The sequence below is a fragment of the Octopus sinensis genome, linkage group LG10, assembly GCF_006345805.1.
Source record: "Octopus sinensis linkage group LG10, ASM634580v1, whole genome shotgun sequence".
NCBI lineage: Eukaryota > Metazoa > Mollusca > Cephalopoda > Octopoda > Octopodidae > Octopus > Octopus sinensis.
In genome coordinates, this window is record NC_043006.1 from 63,365,615 (window position 1) to 63,374,918 (window position 9,304).

The window sequence follows — 9,304 nt, forward strand, 5'->3', positions numbered from 1 at the left end:
AAGGTAAACACCATCAGCTGATGTCCCAAATGCATGTTTCAGCATAACTGACATACTAGCTTCTGACATAGTAGCTTCAGCAAGTAGCTAAGTAGAACTTGCCTTGAACATCTGATGATCTCTGGCGGGATGCCACTAAACCCGGTGTTTTTCCACTGAGCAAGCCATCAATGGCTCTGCTCAGTTCTTCGGCAGTTGGCAGTGTGTCTAGCTCCTCCATGACACGTAGGTGTTCTACAGTGTCTAGGGCACTGTCCGAGATGTTGTTTTCCTTGGCTTAGAGTTCGGAATAATGTTCCACCCAGCTCTTCCGATGCGCTCTTTTGCCCCTGATAACTTCCCTTGTTCTGGATGTGAGTGGAGCTATCTTGCTCTGGGTTGGGCCGATGGCTTTCTTGATACCCTCATGCATTCCATGAATGTTGCCCGTGTCAGACGACAGTTGGATATCTACACATACCTGTAACCAGTAGTCATTTGCACATCGCTTCACTGTCTTCTACATGCTGTGCCTTGCTGATTTCAATACTTGCAGCATTGCCCTGGTAGGTCGGTGTTTGTGCTATAGCAGGACAGCATGCTCCTCCATGGGGGTATTGAGTTTCACATTCACCTCAAACCAGTCTTGTGTCATCTTCCTCCTCCTTCCAAACGCTCTCAGTGCAGTGCTATAGATGATGTCCCCGAGAGAATCCCATCTCGGCTGAACATTGCCTTCCGGTGGGTCAGCAAGTAGGGCGTCTTCCAGTGTTTTGAAAAATGCATCCGTCTTAGTTTACTGTTGGATTGCCGTAGCATTGAGTGACCACCAGCATTATCCATAACAAGGAACACCTTGAATTCCATGCAAACATTTTTGAGGTATTCTTTAGTTTGAGGGGTGAAACATATATTGAAAACCTGTTCCGGCTTGTATCGATGATCTGCCTGAAGGTCTCGAGGTACTTTTTTGTCGGCTTCTTTGTCGGCTGATGCTGTCTCTCCATGCGGGTAAACACACTTTATTTTAAACCATTTCTGGAAACGGTTAAACCGTCCCTTTCTGGTTCGAACATCTTCGGTCACGGAAGCTGTCAATGGTTTTCGCAGCAGTTTTTCGTTGCTTTCTGCTCCGTCTCCTCTGTGAAACTGCTGGTATAATTTCCGTGTTTTCTATTAATGTTACCGCTCAAGGGGATGTTTTTCTTCTTGCCGTCACTGGTCCACAATGCCAGGGTAGATTCCACCCTGACGAAGTGCTTATTTCTTATTATCGTTATCTTTTTGGCACATTCACAGAAACTTACTACTACAGTAGTCCTGATCGCCCCCTCTTTCTGTATTATGTAGCGTATGGTGCTTTCGTTGAGAACATAACAGCGACCTACTGCAGCATAACTTTTACCTTCCTGGAACATATCCAGTAATGTGCCTTTTCATGGAACGTCATGACCTTTTTCTGATGCTTAGGTTCACTGCCTTAGAAGGTGTAGGGTGTTTAAGCGGCATCTTAGAGCCTTAATAACACGCTGCAAAAAACACAGCGCTCAACAAAAATCTGGAGATAGCTACGGGACACAGTTTTTCCAAAAATAACTACAAAAAACTTCATTGCGTCTAATATGCGCATACCACCAATAGGAGATTGAGCAGATAATAAAAATAATCATAGTGTTGAAAAATTTAGTTTGTATTACCAAACGATACAGTAATCTATACTATATTAATAAGAGGGGGAAGGGTAGAAAAGAGAGAGAGGTGGTGGGAAAGAGAGAGGTGGAGTCGGAGAGAGAGATAGGGAACAGCAAGTAACCTAATTTCAATGAGGCTATATTCGTTCACGAACTTGAAAATTATCCTGTTGAAATAAACAATGTGAATGATCAAATGTAGCGATGATTTTTTAAATAACAGCGCTGGTATATTTCATTTGTCATCGCTAGCCCCAAAAATATTGGTGTGATTGTCTTACTCTGTTACTCTCCTCCCACTATCACGTGATCCGTGACGGCCTAAGGGAGTGTCATTCTTTTTCGTGTTGCCTTCGACTGGTCTGGACACGATTTTCTGAGCTCCTCGCTCTACTCTCCCGTGTTTATAATCCTTTAGGACAGTTTTCATTCCTCCTTCGCATTATTCATTTTTGTCTTGTCATGCAGCCCTAAGGCTTTTTTTTTTTTTGCTGTATATGTATTATTATCATTTTAATTGTTGGTTTCGTGTGATCCTAAGCCTTTATTCTGTTTATTATTTTGTCCCTCGTCCGTTTACTAGCGGTCTCATCTTGAGCCCGTCTCATTTTGTTATGTTTTGGTCCCATTCCCGGCAAGTTTCTTGCCGGTGCCTCCAGAGTGGAACTTGACCCCCTCGCCGATAACTGAAGAGGTGTTCGTGACCTTTTGTGTTTTCTCTGCGTCTGTGTATTTAGTATATGATCATATGTTTATTTACTACACAGTTTTTGAAGCCCATCGTAATATAATATATTATATATAATATATATATATATATATATATATATATATATATATATATGTATGTATGTATGTTGTTGTATGTATATATGTTTTGTGTGGTCTGTGGGTTGTTCTCGTACCATCGCTTGACAACCGATGTTGGTGTGTTTACGTCCCCATAACTTAGCAGTTCAGCCAAAGAGACCGATAGAATAAGTACTAAGCTTACAAAGAATAAGTCCTGGGATCGATGTGTTCGAGTAAAGAGGGTGCTCCAGCATGGCTGCAGTGAAATGACTGAAACAAGTAAAAGGATAGCAGGATATATATATAATATAAATAATATATATATGCATATATACATACGTACACATACATACTTACATATATATATACATATATATATATATATATAGAGAGAGAGAGAGAGAGATACATATGCATATGTGGGCACCGGACGTCACAAAACGTAAACAACAAAAAATACGAAGTACGAGGAGATGGAATGTGAATTTTTTGCGAACAACGAACGAGACAAACAACACAAGGAACATCTCTATTCTACCTATTGCTTTTTCGTTTTTTCTCTCTTCCTTTCTCTTATTCTTTTACCTTCTCTTCTCCCACTATTGTATCCCCTTATTCTTTCGTTTTCATTCTTCCTTTCTCTTATTCTTTTACCTCCCCATCTCTCTCTCTCTTTTTTTCTCTCTTATCCTATCTTCAATTTTTTACCTCTCCCCTTCACAGTTATCTGTTTGTTGCTCTCTCTTCCTCACTCTTCCTCCTTTGCTCACATTGCTCCCACGTGACCATCGGCCATTTTTCTTTCTTCTCCTAGCTTATGTTTCATTCTTTCTTCCTGTTGCGGCTGGACGAGGAAGACGTATTTTTGTCTGTCACCTGTCCAAGCTTCTTTCTTCGCGTTCGCCACCACAACCCCGTTCAGCCTTAGCACCCCTACCTGTTTGTTTTCATTGTGCTGTTTTTGTCACCAATTTTGATCTTCCGCAAAATCCCAAATTTTATTAAATTTGCTTTGCGGACCAACTGTTTTATCGAAGGCGTATCTTGTCGTGAATTGCATGAAATGCGGATTAGAAAAACAGCCAACAACTGATGAAGGGTCGTTCTTTGTTTTGTTTGCCTTGTTTTCCATGTTTTCCTTTCGTCGTTTAAAAACGTTCATATTCCATGTCCTCGTACTTCATATTTTTTGTTGTTTACGTTTTGTGACGTCCTCTGCCCACATATGCATATGTATATACGTATAAATGTAAGTATGTACATATACGTATATATATATATATGCATATATATATATATATATTATTTATATTATTATATGATTGTACGCCACACTTCCTTTTCCAAGTATATATATATATATATATACTTTCACTACAACGAGAGGTTGTTGTTGTTGAGAGACAAATACAGTGAGATAGGGAGAGTATGTGTGTGCGTGTGTGTGTGTGTGCGCGTGTGTGTGTGTGTGTGTATGTGTGTGTGTGGGAAACATAAATAGATGTTGCTATACTAATTAAGCAAGTTTTGATTGACAGCAGGAATTTTAAGAATCAAGCGATGTGATGTGCGGCTATTCTAATCAGAGCTTCAGTTGCGAAGGAACGTCCAATAAACCGACAAATACAGTGTATTATTATTAATAATTTAGCCTTGAAAAGTGTGAAAATGTATATATTGCCACGAAAATAACCATAAAAAATCGCGGACGAAATTTACGATCCTGCGAATATGCGGTGGTTTCCACGAACAATTATTAGTTCTGCGAATAACCGGGACCGCGAATGTCGAACCGTTAATAATTTATTAAAACATTGCTCTAATCATTACTCCTGACCAATTTTGGATTCTTCACCCTTAGTGCAATTAACCCCGTCCCTTTGTTTTTTCATCTGTCCTTTCCAATCATTTTCTTTAATTTTTACAATGCTTCAAACAGAATGAGCATATATAAGTTATTCCTGTTATCTTGTTTCAAATTTCAATAAAATAAATACATAGACTTTGTTAATACAGAGATCAGTTTATGCGTGTGTTTGTGTGTGTATACAATAAAAAAATTTTAAATCATCAAGAAGACCACCATTCAAGGAGGCATACAATATATTTAAAATAAAAAGGATGTAGTTTTTGGTTTCATTTTAGACTTTACAATGATCCAACTGTTTTATATAAACAAGCATTATCTTTAGAGGTTAGAAGGATTTCACAGAAATTTTACGCAATATTTACAGAAATCAGATTAAAAAACAATCATCTGACAAAAACAACAAAAACATAACTTTGAGAAATTAAACTTAGCACTTTTGGCCCAACGATATATCAGATAATACAACGATATTTGGAAAATTGAATATCGATTTTTATAGATCGTGAAAGAAAATTAAAGAATTCATATGTGTATGTATCTTCCTGCCACAAGCGATGTCACAAATGGTGTTTTCATATGTTTATTTATCATTGCAAGTTGTATGTGAATTTCTGTGTGTGTGTGTGTGTGTGTGTGTGTGTGTGTGTGTGTGTGCGTGATGAATATATTGTGTGTTGTAGCTGGTGAAGCCAGGTTGCAGACCAAAGAAATATCAGGGTTTCGAAAGCGACTCTTATTCTCCATGACAAAAACAGTTGCAAACAGTAATATATCAATGGACGTTCATCGCTGTTACAGTGCTGCACAAATACATAATAGTATGTTCTGGTACATTTAAGCCTTCATATTGATCTTAGACGTAGTCGTACCTCAACTTTATCTTTCTGTTCTGCTAGTTCCATCAGGAGACAACCACAGATCATTTACGATATCACCCGACTTACTGGAATTATCAACCAAATTTTCGTCATATCACTCTCTAGTGTCCTAATATGAGAAACAAATGTCGTCCACATACAGAACAACTTTGACAACTCATCAGCTCAAGTTGATCAGACTCGATAGTAAATATTAACAACACCAACAAGGTAGCGAATTTCAGAATCATTAGGTTGTAGGGCCAAATATTTTATGCTGTCTGTTTCAGCTCTCTACGCCCTACGCCCTAAGTTCAAATCGAGCCAAGGTCGACTTTGTGTTTCACCATGTCTAGATCAATATTATAAAATGCTAGTCCAGCGTGATGGACTAGCGGATTTGATGAAGCTTCGTAAAAAGTAAGAGGCAATGAAAAATAATCAAGGTTGCTGCTCCCGCTTCTGTAAATAACAAGTAAAAAGCATCGATAACGTCGTTTCTTAATTAGAAATATATTTCTGTCATCGAATGGAGTCTGGTCAATGTTGTTGCTTTCGAAATGTCTCTTTCAACAGCACAAACACAGAAATCACTACACATATCACGAAACTATCATCCCGCTAGCTCCTGCATGTGAACAACACCCAAGAAGAACTCTCAATAGTACTATAGATGCAACGTGTCACCATCAACATAAGAAAAACTACATCATAAAGACGAGCATTTCTCCAGAGTTATGAAATAGTTAAATAGTTAATCCCTCAATAACTATTTCCACATCTGAGACAGTGCTGCTGCTGCTGTTGCTGCTGCTGCGATGGTTGTTGCGGCTGCAGATAAGCTTCTTTTGTATATCCAAATACACTCTGCTCCAGGTGTCTTACTTTGTTTATGACAGGATTTAATGTGGCAAACTGAGCGACTGATAAAGGCTCTCTTCTTGGCTTGACATCTATCTTCCTTGCCCGAGCAAGTGAAAAACCTCCATTTTCATGTTTGTGTGAAAATATGTGTGTGTTTGTGTGTGTTTGCGTGTGTGTGTGTATTGTGTATGTGTGTGTTTGCGTATGTGTGTGTGATCCTGAACATGTCTATTAGGGGTGGAACATAGAAATAGAAATCAGTTCTATTAAGGGTGTAGCGTAGAAGATAGTTCTTTTAAGGGTGTGACATGGAAAATAGTTCTCTTAATACATCACTGAAAAACTACAAAACTCATGTTTGAATCAAATAGGATGCCTCTACGTGGTTACTTTACCACCTAAAAATAGAAGCAAAATCTCCCACAAAAAGAAAAGGTTGCATTGGCTAAAGTAATTGTATATATACTGAATAAAAAGAGAAAGAGAAGAAATACAAGATAGACCTCTTGATATACCAATAAAATTTCCCTCAAATCCAACTCTACAAGAGAAAGATTATGTAATTGTACTGTTCCAACACTGTAAATGAAAGACAGGATGATCGTGAGTGATCAACAGGTCCAGTCGAGGCTTTAAAACAACAGCAACATATTCATGCACCAAACAAGGAGTATTTACGTGGTTGCTCGATATGCTAGAAATAGCAGCCAATTTCCAACAATTCACACATTTTTCTTCTTCCTTCCGTAACAGTATAAACCTGGATTTGCTTCTCCTTCAGTAAAGCACAAATTTAAGTTTGCTTCTCTCCATTGGGACACAGGGCAATGAATGTCTTCTGTTCTCCTTCAAAAGAATAGGTACTTATAGTTGATTCTTTAATGGGATTGGTTGTTTTTATAGCATAGATTTGATAGCCTAGCCCTCAACCATTGAAGATTATCATTTAATCCACGAGTTGAATTTGTTGCAGGATATCAGAGCGTGTCTATCTGTCGGAGTGCGGGTCAGGTATACAAAAGTTTCGGGAGCATATCTTCTCCAGTTGCTTCTTTCAAGTTTACAAAACCAATTAGCACAGAGGCAGGAAGATAGGATTCATGTGTCTGAGAGAAGATATATATTAAATTTAGACATTTTCACTTTTAATGCACGCCCCACCACACTTTGCTAACTAATTCACACTGTATGCTCTTGAAAGAAGGATATGCACATTGGGAAAACATACTTGTAAATATGAATTTAAAAAAACAGGTAAGATAGTAGCAGACTGAATGTCTTGCCGTTCTGCTTGCATTTGCTACTGAACTGTAAGATATTTTATAATAATTTAATGCCCAGTCAACGAGAATGTAGTTCTACTAAGTTTATATAAATTGCTTTCTGCAGCATTTGTATGCATGTACGTATTTATGTATGTGCGTGTAATACGTGTGTATATGTGTCTGTGAAGAGAAGAGTCCAACGACGTATATATTGTCTGTATAAAAATATAAATGAGTGTTTATCTTGCTTAATATTGACTTTTTATTTCTATTTCAGAAACAACATCCTTCGATAAAAATAAGAATGTGTTGCAAACGACTGAAAGACAGAAAGCAATATATATATAATGCAAGTGGAATATGTAACCAAAATCCCCAAAACTGCTCAAAGTATTTTAACTTCGAACTCAACAATGCGCAAGTTTGAAGGAAAGTGCATCACTTACACTCAGATACGTATGTATGTATGTATGTATGTATGTATGTATGTATGTATGTATGTATGTATGTATGTATGTATGTATGCATGTACACACACACACTGATCCATACATACATATGTGTGTGTGTGTGTGTGTGTGTGTGTATTTTGGTACGAAAGTCTACACAAACAAGAAAAAGGGACAAGAAAAAAAACTAAATACGAAATACAGGGTTACATTTTATTTATTGAATGCTAAAAACTTCCCTAATAGATTCACATTTACAAAAGAAATGTAGAACAGACAGGGAAGATTTCAGTTTATAGCATATGCATACACATATACATACATACATACGCACACATATATAGATATACATGCATGCATATATACTTACATACATACATATATATGTGTATGTGTGCGTGTGTGCGTGTGTACGCGCTCGTGTGTGTGTGTGTGTGTATGAGTGTGTGTGTACTGGGAAGCCTTTACATGCAGGATATTACGTATAAAGACTTACAGAGAAACGCCTGCAGAAGAACATCAGTCTGGATATAAATTTTGAAATATATTCGGAAAAAATACAAGGACAAACAAATAAATAAATAAGAATGGTGAGAGGTTAATCAGTCTAACCATCATTCTAAATTTGCTTAGCAAATACTTCCAATCTTTCCTCGGAGGAATTCATTAGCTGTTTATTGTATCTTTCTTTTTTTTTTTGTTATTAATGTTTTCATTATTTTCAAAAAAGTTTGTGTTGAAATAAGTTTTTAGTTTTTATGTTTTTCCTTTGAACAAACATTTTTTTTTCCGCTTTGTATAACTTCTGTTATTATTGTTAAGAGAATAGCTATTGTTGTCGTTGTTGATACTGTTGTTGTTGTTGTTGCTGTTGTTGTTGTTCTTCCTGATGGGGGGAAGTTCCTAATATTTGTTTACTTTATCACACAAAAATAACACTCCTGTCTGTTGCAATAGCAAGAAATATTAAATGAATGAATAAATAAATATATTGATATCGGAAACGATATGTAAGTAATATTGTCATCAAATGTTGTTCAATTTATAAATTAGAGGTGAGTATCCTAGGAAAGGGTTACTGGAATGGAACAAAAGGTGATTCTAGGAAATGCGTTGTTTTTGTTTTTCATTATTATTGTCGTTCTTTCAACTCAGGCCTTGCATATGTAGCAGGCTTCCTATCTACTGTACCAAGCAATTTGTTCTCCTCCACTATCTAATACTTTCCTGATGATTCTGGCCATACCAAGTACGCAAACCTTTTTGCAGCAACTCTACTTGGTACTCTATTCCGTTTCCTTTATATTCCTATCAATACCTTCTGATACTTTCCCCAAGATCCCATCAATAATTAGCATTGTCTTCATCTTTTCAGTTTCCACAGTCAAACTATCGTGTATTTAAGAGGATTGTATATGTCTATTTGTGCCTATAGTAAAAAGGATTATTATTATTATCATTATCATCATTATTAATATTATTATTATTACTGTGGCGAGACGGCTTTTCAAATCTTTACAGATACGAGCAGACAAGA

At 37.1% G+C, this 9,304-nt stretch overlaps 1 protein-coding gene across 6 annotated transcripts in view; it reads left to right on the forward strand.

The window, feature by feature from the left end:
* The window catches only part of LOC115216514 (probable G-protein coupled receptor CG31760), an 895,090-nt gene extending 886,297 nt beyond the window's left edge, over positions 1–8,793 (forward strand). For all 6 annotated transcript variants that reach the window (XM_036506718.1, XM_036506717.1, XM_036506716.1 and 3 more), the window contains one exon: positions 7,596–8,793. The gene's annotated coding sequence lies outside the window, so the exon portion shown is untranslated. The remainder of the gene's footprint in view (positions 1–7,595) is intronic.
* The last annotated feature ends 511 nt before the right edge of the window (positions 8,794–9,304 follow it).